Raw genomic sequence first — 7,836 nt, 5'->3', positions numbered from 1 at the left:
CTACTGGTCAAAAGTTTTAGAACACCTACTCATTCAAGGGTTTTTCTTTATTTTTACTATGTTCTACATTGTAGAATAATAGTGAAGACATCAAAACTATGAAATAACACATATGGAATCATGTAGTAACCAAAAAAGGGTGGCTATTTGAAGAATCTCAAATATAAAATATATTTTGATTTGTTTAACACTTTTTTGATTACTACATGATTCCATATGTGTTATTTCATAGTTATGATGTCTTCACTATTATTATACAATCTAGAAAATAGTAAAAATAAAGAAAACCCTTTGAATGAGTAGGTGTTCTAAAACTTTTGACTGGTAGTGTATATATATTTTAAGACCTGGCTGCGGACCCCCTGCAGTACCTCCGACCCCACTTTGAGAACCAGGGGCGTCATGCACCCATTATTTTAGAAGGTTCACGGAGGAAGTTGGAGAATTTTGCATTTTTCAAACACTTAACACAGTTTATTCCTGCACTCTAGAGCCATAATCATTATGCCTAATTCTATGTAAAAAAAAATATGTCAATGTGTCTGCATAGGTTATCTAAGCATACCTCTTTACCTGTTCAATTGTTGTTTTAATTCATGATGCACATTGATTCTTTAAGAACTTGTATGCCTTAGTTTAGTACAACTGCCACATTGGTAGTATCATAACCCAAGAATTAAGCAATTTTAGTCAAGTGTATTGATTTATTGTTATTTTGTGTTTTGAAAAGAACAATCTAATTGTCTGTCAATATTTGCATGCATAGCTCTGTCTAGGAATTTCACCGTTTAAAATGTCTATGAATTCACTAAAAAGTTTAGCAATTAATGTAATATCTGCATTTTCTTTAAGGACAAATCTGAGGGGCACATGCCTTTGTGCCCCCTATGGGCATGACACCACTGTTGAGAACCCCTGGTATAATGGTTTTAGTTTAAATACGCCCCTGTTCCTTGATTTGAAAATACCTTAGACCATATAAATCACTATGATATATCACCCTTCCCTAGGCAGGTGTTTTTCTCACTAAGAAGTTGAATTGCTGAGAACAAGAATACATGAGGCTGAGACTGAAAAACAAGAGTAATATGCAAAGTGGGGACCAGGTTTCAGTCCTGATCAGATGGCCACATCTGGGGGTTCTGTGGTGGAGTGCTATGAGCCATTTTAAGTAATAATGCTTTTTTTTTGTTAGGGAAGTCAGTGCAGCTGTAGCTGGTTGTTTCTCCCAGACAGACTACCACAGCATACAGACAGTCACCACACCACTCCTATAGTTTGGCCACAGCTATGCAGACAGCTTCTGTTGACTTGCAGGTAAGTTAGTTGCATGAACTTGTTGAGTGCTCCATAAACACTACCCATTTGGCACAGACGTCAATTCAATGTCAATTCACTTTGGTTCAATGTAATTTCATTCAACCAGTGTGTGCCCAATGGGTAAGACCTCCCATAGAGTACCACAGTATGAGTCATAATACCCATAAAACCTAGCAGTCAAACAGGGAAATGGTTCCAATTGTTTTTCCATCATTCCTTTTTCCCATAGGGGATTTTAGAAACACTTAAAATAAGGGCTGTGTTGTAGGCTTACCCTGGTGTGACATTTTGATAACCGTGTAAATCTCTCTAGGACAAGGTGAATTTTATCAATACATTTGCCTGTTTCCCCCCCCCCCCAAAAAAAATAAAATGAAATGCTAATTACCTGCTAATGTGGCTATCGTGAAGAACTACAAATGCCATGAGGATCTGGACGAGACTGCCGAATCGAGGCAAAGGTAAGAATCTCTGGATTAACTATCTAATGTTAGCTTAATGTACAAATTGGCTACATTTCTTTAAGTTCACATTTCTGTGAACTGTCTTGTGTAAGTTTTAAATTGACACAATACCTGTTAGCAAAGGTGTCAGCTAGAGATGACGTGCAGGAGCTTGCAGGAATTTGTAGTTTCTACTTTGATGCTAATTAGCATTTTCGAATCTGAGCGTAAATAGAGCCAAATACAAGTCACCTTGTCTGAGAGAGATTTACATGGTTATCAAAACGTCACGCCAGGGTAAGCCTACACAAAACACAGCCCTTATTTTAAGTGTTTCTAAAATCCCCTAAGGGAAAAATGAATGGTGGAAAAACGGTTGGAAGCATTTCCCTGTTTGACCGCTAGGTTTTATGGGTATTATGACACCTCCACTGTGGGACTCTATTAGGTCTATCTGCCCCTTCGGCCATGATTGATGGTTCCTGTCCAGCAATAGTTACTACCAGAAATGTGTAAAATACTCAGAACAGAAGGAAGCATACCATTGCGTTAAAGGCAGTTATTCTGAAACAGGTTCCGATCTCAAAGGGTTAATAAACTCGAGGTGACTTATTTTCCCCTGATTTGGAAAAAAAGCTGTCATAGGAAAATATCTTGATGCTGAATACTGAGAAATGTCAGGCTCAGTCTCATACTCCGGAGGTGCAGGAAGTGGCAATGAGGGGATGAGTCACTCTGGATGGGGGATAGAGAGTGAGGCTAGGCTAGGCTGGGCTGGCTGGGCTGGCTGGGCTAGCTTTGGCTGTGTTTCTCCTCCTGTGCGTCCAGCCTGTGACAGCGCCTCCGTGTCCAGGGCTACTGCAGGAGGCAGGGCTGAGGACACTGGATGATTGGTCCTGACAGGTCTCTGGCCATGGACCTGGAGTGGGGTGGTTGTCAGGAGATAAGGCTTTTGTCATACCCAACTATACAGCCTTGGAAAGGCCTCCATCCCCACCCCTCCCACAGACAGAGAGACAGACAGACAGATCCTCCCATGCTGACTGTTTTCACACTCTGATGGGCTACAGCAAGGACCAGGCAGGTGTGACATGAGCGTTGCGTTTACAGGGTGGGAGGGAGGGACAGACACAACATGGATCTGGTACATCCTCCTCTCCTCTCTGGGCCAATCCCATCCCCTCAAATTTTTTGCCCTTTATTTTCATGCTGCCTTTCAGAAGTTTAGCAACATACACTATAAATACAAAGTATGTGGACACCCCTTCAAATTAGTGGATTCAGCTATTTCAGTCACACCCGTTGCTGACAGGTGTATGAAATTGAGTACACAGCCATGCAATCTCCATAGACAAACATTGGCAGTAGAATGGCCTTACTGAAGAGCTCAGTGACTTTCAACGTGACACCGTCATAGGATGCCACCTTTCCAACAAGTCAGTTTGTGAAATGTATGCCCTACTAGAGCTGCCCCGGTCAACTGTAAATGCTGTTATTGTGTGGAAACATCTAGGAGCAACAACGGCTCAGCCACGAAGTGGTAGGCCACACAAGCTCACAGAACGGGATCGCCAAGTGCTGAAGCTCGTTGTGCGTAAAAATCACCTGTCCTCGGTTGCAAGACTCACTACCGAGTTCCAAACTGCCTCTGGAAGCAACGTCAGCACAATAACTGTTTGTAGGGAGCTTCATGAAATGGGTTTCCATGGCCAAGCAGCCGCACACAAGCCTAAGATCACCATGCGCAATGCCAAGTGTCGGCTGGAGTGGTGTAAAGCTCACCGTCACTGGACTCTGGAGCGGTGGAAAAAACGTTCCCTGGAGTGATGAATCACGCTTCACCATCTGGCAGTCCGACGGACAAATGTGGGTTTGGTGGATGCCAGGAGAACGCTACCTGCCCAAATGCATTGTGCCAACTGTAAAGTTAGGTGTAGGAGGAAAAATGGTCTGGTGCTGTTTTTCATGGTTCGGACTATGCCCCTTAGTTCCAGTGAAGGGAAATCTTAACGCTACAGCATACAATGACATTCTAGATGATTCTATGCTTCCAACTTTGTGGCAACAGTTTGGGGAAGGCCCTTTCCTGTTTCAGCATGACAATGCCCTCGTGCACAAAGCAAGGTCCATACAGAAATGGTTTGTCGAGATCGGTGTGGAAGAACTTGACTGGACTGCACAGAGCCCTGACCTCAACACTATTGAACACCTTTGGGATGAATTGGAATGCAGACTGCAAGCCAGGCCGAATCGCCCAACGTCATTCCCTGACCTCACTAATGCTCTTGTGTCTGAATGGAAGCGAGTCCCCGCAGCAATGTTCCAACATTTAGTGGAAAGCCTTGCCAGAAGAGTGGAGGCTGTTATAGCAGCAAAGGGGCGACCAACTCCATATTAATGCCCATGATTTTGGAATGAGATGTTCGACGAGCAGGTGTCCACATACTTTTGGTCATGAAGTGCATTATCATATTTTCTTTGCCAAGACAGTATAAGCATATTCAGTCCCTGTTAAATACTCGATCTAGCATTGGTAATAATAACACTGTTTTTTTAATTGAGAACTTTCACTGTCTAGATTCTAATAATACATTGGAATGAATCTGATATACAAATGTCAAATGTTCTCTTTTTTCCCGCGCTGCCAGAGTACTAAGTATTTTCACATTAGCAGCAGTCCGTACAACTGTTGTACGTGGTTAGCCCAGGAGATTTTCCTCATAGTGGGAAGGGGAAGGAATTTCCCTCTGGATCCAGCAGGGGGCACTCCACAGCAGCAGGACGAAGCGGGAGGCCGGAGAAGCTGGAGCGGGAAAACCAAAAACATTGTGTGTATCTCCATTCTGCCTGCGGCATCCGACTGCTGCTCGGAGGCATGTGTCCCTAGCTGTCAGGGTGTGTGAGGCCACTGTAGAGTTGGATGACACTGAACAGACTGTATTGATACAAACTTCCTAGACCCCTTTTTCTCTTCAGTCAAGAGTCTCTCTATCTGTTTTTCCTCCTTTGTTCTCCTCAATTAATCCTTCTATTGATGTGGTACTGATGACAAATAGAAAATGTGTCTTTGAAACAGGAAATTATTGCACCAGGGTCATGCATTGCAAACATATTTTTGAGTGTATTCCTCACAAATTTGGGATAGACAATCCATAAACAGTAACGTTTGACAGAACTACATCTTTCGTGAGATGTATGGACAATAAGACTGATGGCAAATTGGAACAGGCATTGGGAGGGTGTGTCTGATCGACGGTACATTACTGGTCCAGGCCGGTGAGTGACAGCAGTGATGCTTCCCACCACCTTGTGAACAGATAGCAGATTGATGTGTCCTTCAGGTGAGTGGGTGACTGGATGGTGTGGACGCAGCAGCGTCCAGATGGCTCATTACTACTGACAGCACTTTGTTTTATCCCCCATGTTCACTAAAAGGTCACCGTTTCTGCTGACGTCTGCCCATGCTCTGGGCGGGTTGGGGGGGGGATGGGTGGGGGGGGGGTTTACACAAAGAAGTGGTAGATTTAAGAAGGAGCTGCAGTACAGTGCTATCAAGTTGATTATTTCTTAGAGATGTAGCTAAGACTGGGATGAGCAAGAGAGGTGTGGACCAGCGCTGTTCCAGGAGCATTGATATAGCAATGGTAGTAAATCACGTAGCATCTTACAGTGATCTTACAATAATTCCATAGTCCTTTCATATTGCAACTTTTCATTTTTGCACGAGAAACTGTACATGTGGAACCCAGTATGCTCTGTGTATTTGGACCCTGGTGTGTCCAATGTTTGGGTGCTGTGATGCTCTGTGTGTTCAGACAGCAGGGTGTCCAGTGTGTGCTGACTGCAGGGTACCTTGTGTGTCTGGACCCCAGGATACTGTAGGACGGCAGGGCTGGTGTATGTGGACCTCAGGGTTCATGGGCTCCCAGCACAGCCACAGACAGCCTCAGACAGCAGCCACAACCATCCTCCTCAGATCAGCCTGAGAGCGTTTAATGAGTCCCGGCTTGGCTGTGCTCACACCAGCAGCTCCCATGGAGCTCAGCGGTACGTTCACGCCACAAGAATTAGGAGGGAGAGAATGTTTGGGCTCTTTTCTCCTCCTCAGTCTATGACCAATCCTGTCATCCCGCAGAAAACACTATCATTATCAATTCCCCTGGATTATTTTCTTCAAAGACCCTCTATCTATGTGGTCATTATTTCTGCCGGGAACTTTTTCTCTGGCTCCACATGAACAGATGATGCCAGAAATGAAAAGAGCTAGGGGAAAAATACAAAGGAAAAAAACATTCAAAAACGAACACAGAAGATTTCACTACAAGAAAATAATTGATGGTTTATAATACTATGGAGATTGTGGTGGTATTGTCTTTCATAGGGTTGATATCATGGTTATGCTGACAAGTTGATGATGACAGGCAGACAGGCAATGGCACAAATATAGATCTGTGGTGTATCGGCTTTGTTTGTTTAGATATGGAATGGCTTCTAGGAAATGTAACATTTAGTCATATTGGCATTATGTATCCCACACACCTCTTTTATTGTAACAATAAATGTGTCTTTTTGACATGTTGATGACACACAGAGAATCTGCTGAATATCCCCTTGATTTGTTTAGTTATGGAATGGCTACAAGGACATTTACAATGAGTCAAAACGGCATTGTATGTATCCTACATTATTTATTTCCTTTTGTAATTTAATTGGAGCTTTGAGCACACACATACAGTATTGAAAAACCGATCAATGCCAAAAAGATTTCACTGTTGAAATTAGCCAGAGGCACTTTGGTTTTGTGTTCACGGCATTATAGCTTTCTCTCTCTTTTCATACTCTGAAAGCGTTCCGGATGACTGCTACTTAAGAGAGACTTTCTAGACAAATAAATAGACAGAAAATAATATGGAGTCTACAGCGAATAGAACTGGGCATGGCTTATAAAGAAAAGAAAAAAACATTATACCAGTCACTCAGAGGCACAGAACTAATACTTAATATATTTGGCCTCTGTTTTGAAGGAAAAATAACCAAAGGCAATATTTCCAGAATCATGTTCATATCAAGTGCAGCCAGTAGGTGGATCACACACATTTATCAAACGTATATTGAATTTGGGGTGGGTAATGGAGCAATTTGATAATGGCCATAGAGAACAATGGTACTGGTCCGCTCTAAAAAAAGAAAGTTTACTTAGAACAAATATCCCTTGGCTTTTCAGTGATTAAGAAGAGTTTGAGGAATCAGAAGGGCTAAGGTAAATGGCTGTTGAATAGGTTTTTTTAAAAAGAGCACTTCATCCTATTCCATTCTAATCTTCAATTCTGCCACACAAAAATACTGTAATTTATAATGAAGACATTTAATGCATCTGGAGAGCTGGCATTTACAATGAATCAAATGAGTTTCACTCTGACAGCCAGTTGTGTCAGAAATGAGAGAGAGAGAGAGAGAGAGAGAAGATTATTTAGTGGGCCTGATGATGGTAGCTAATTAGCATCTGTCACTCAGCAGGCATGGTTGCCGTGGAGAGGTTGATGCAGTGCCCCGCTGCCAATGCTACTGCCAATTATCAATGAACACATTGGAGAGCCGTGTTAAAGAGCTGTGTTCATATAGGAAAGCACATTTACAAAATTCAAATTACTATATTCTGGGGACCATTAAGAGAGAAGCAATATCAGTATATTTTTATTTTCACTCAAGCTGCAGTTTAAAACTGTTTCTCTAGAAATTGCATATTCATATCAGCGCTTTTTATGAGCTGAATTTATGACACACACATCCAGAGTGATGCTGTTGCTTTGGCCTGTGGAAGCTAGTTGTGGAACTCATGCATAATACATTGATGTTGTCAGTGATACTCAGATGAACAGACAAAAATGAGCCAAAATACTCAATCAGAAATGCAATGATACCAGCTAAATGGATCCTGCCACCCAACAATCATCCTCAGGGAGTTTTGACTGGACCTATGCGTTTGCCATGTTTACTTAAACTGCCAGACATAGGAAGTTTACACAGCTCCAGTCTGAAAGGATGACTTTCACAAGACTCACCTTGATGTTGT

The sequence above is a fragment of the Coregonus clupeaformis genome, chromosome 3, assembly GCF_020615455.1.
Source record: "Coregonus clupeaformis isolate EN_2021a chromosome 3, ASM2061545v1, whole genome shotgun sequence".
Lineage (NCBI taxonomy): Eukaryota > Metazoa > Chordata > Actinopteri > Salmoniformes > Salmonidae > Coregonus > Coregonus clupeaformis.
Note: the sequence above shows the minus strand (reverse complement) of the source record.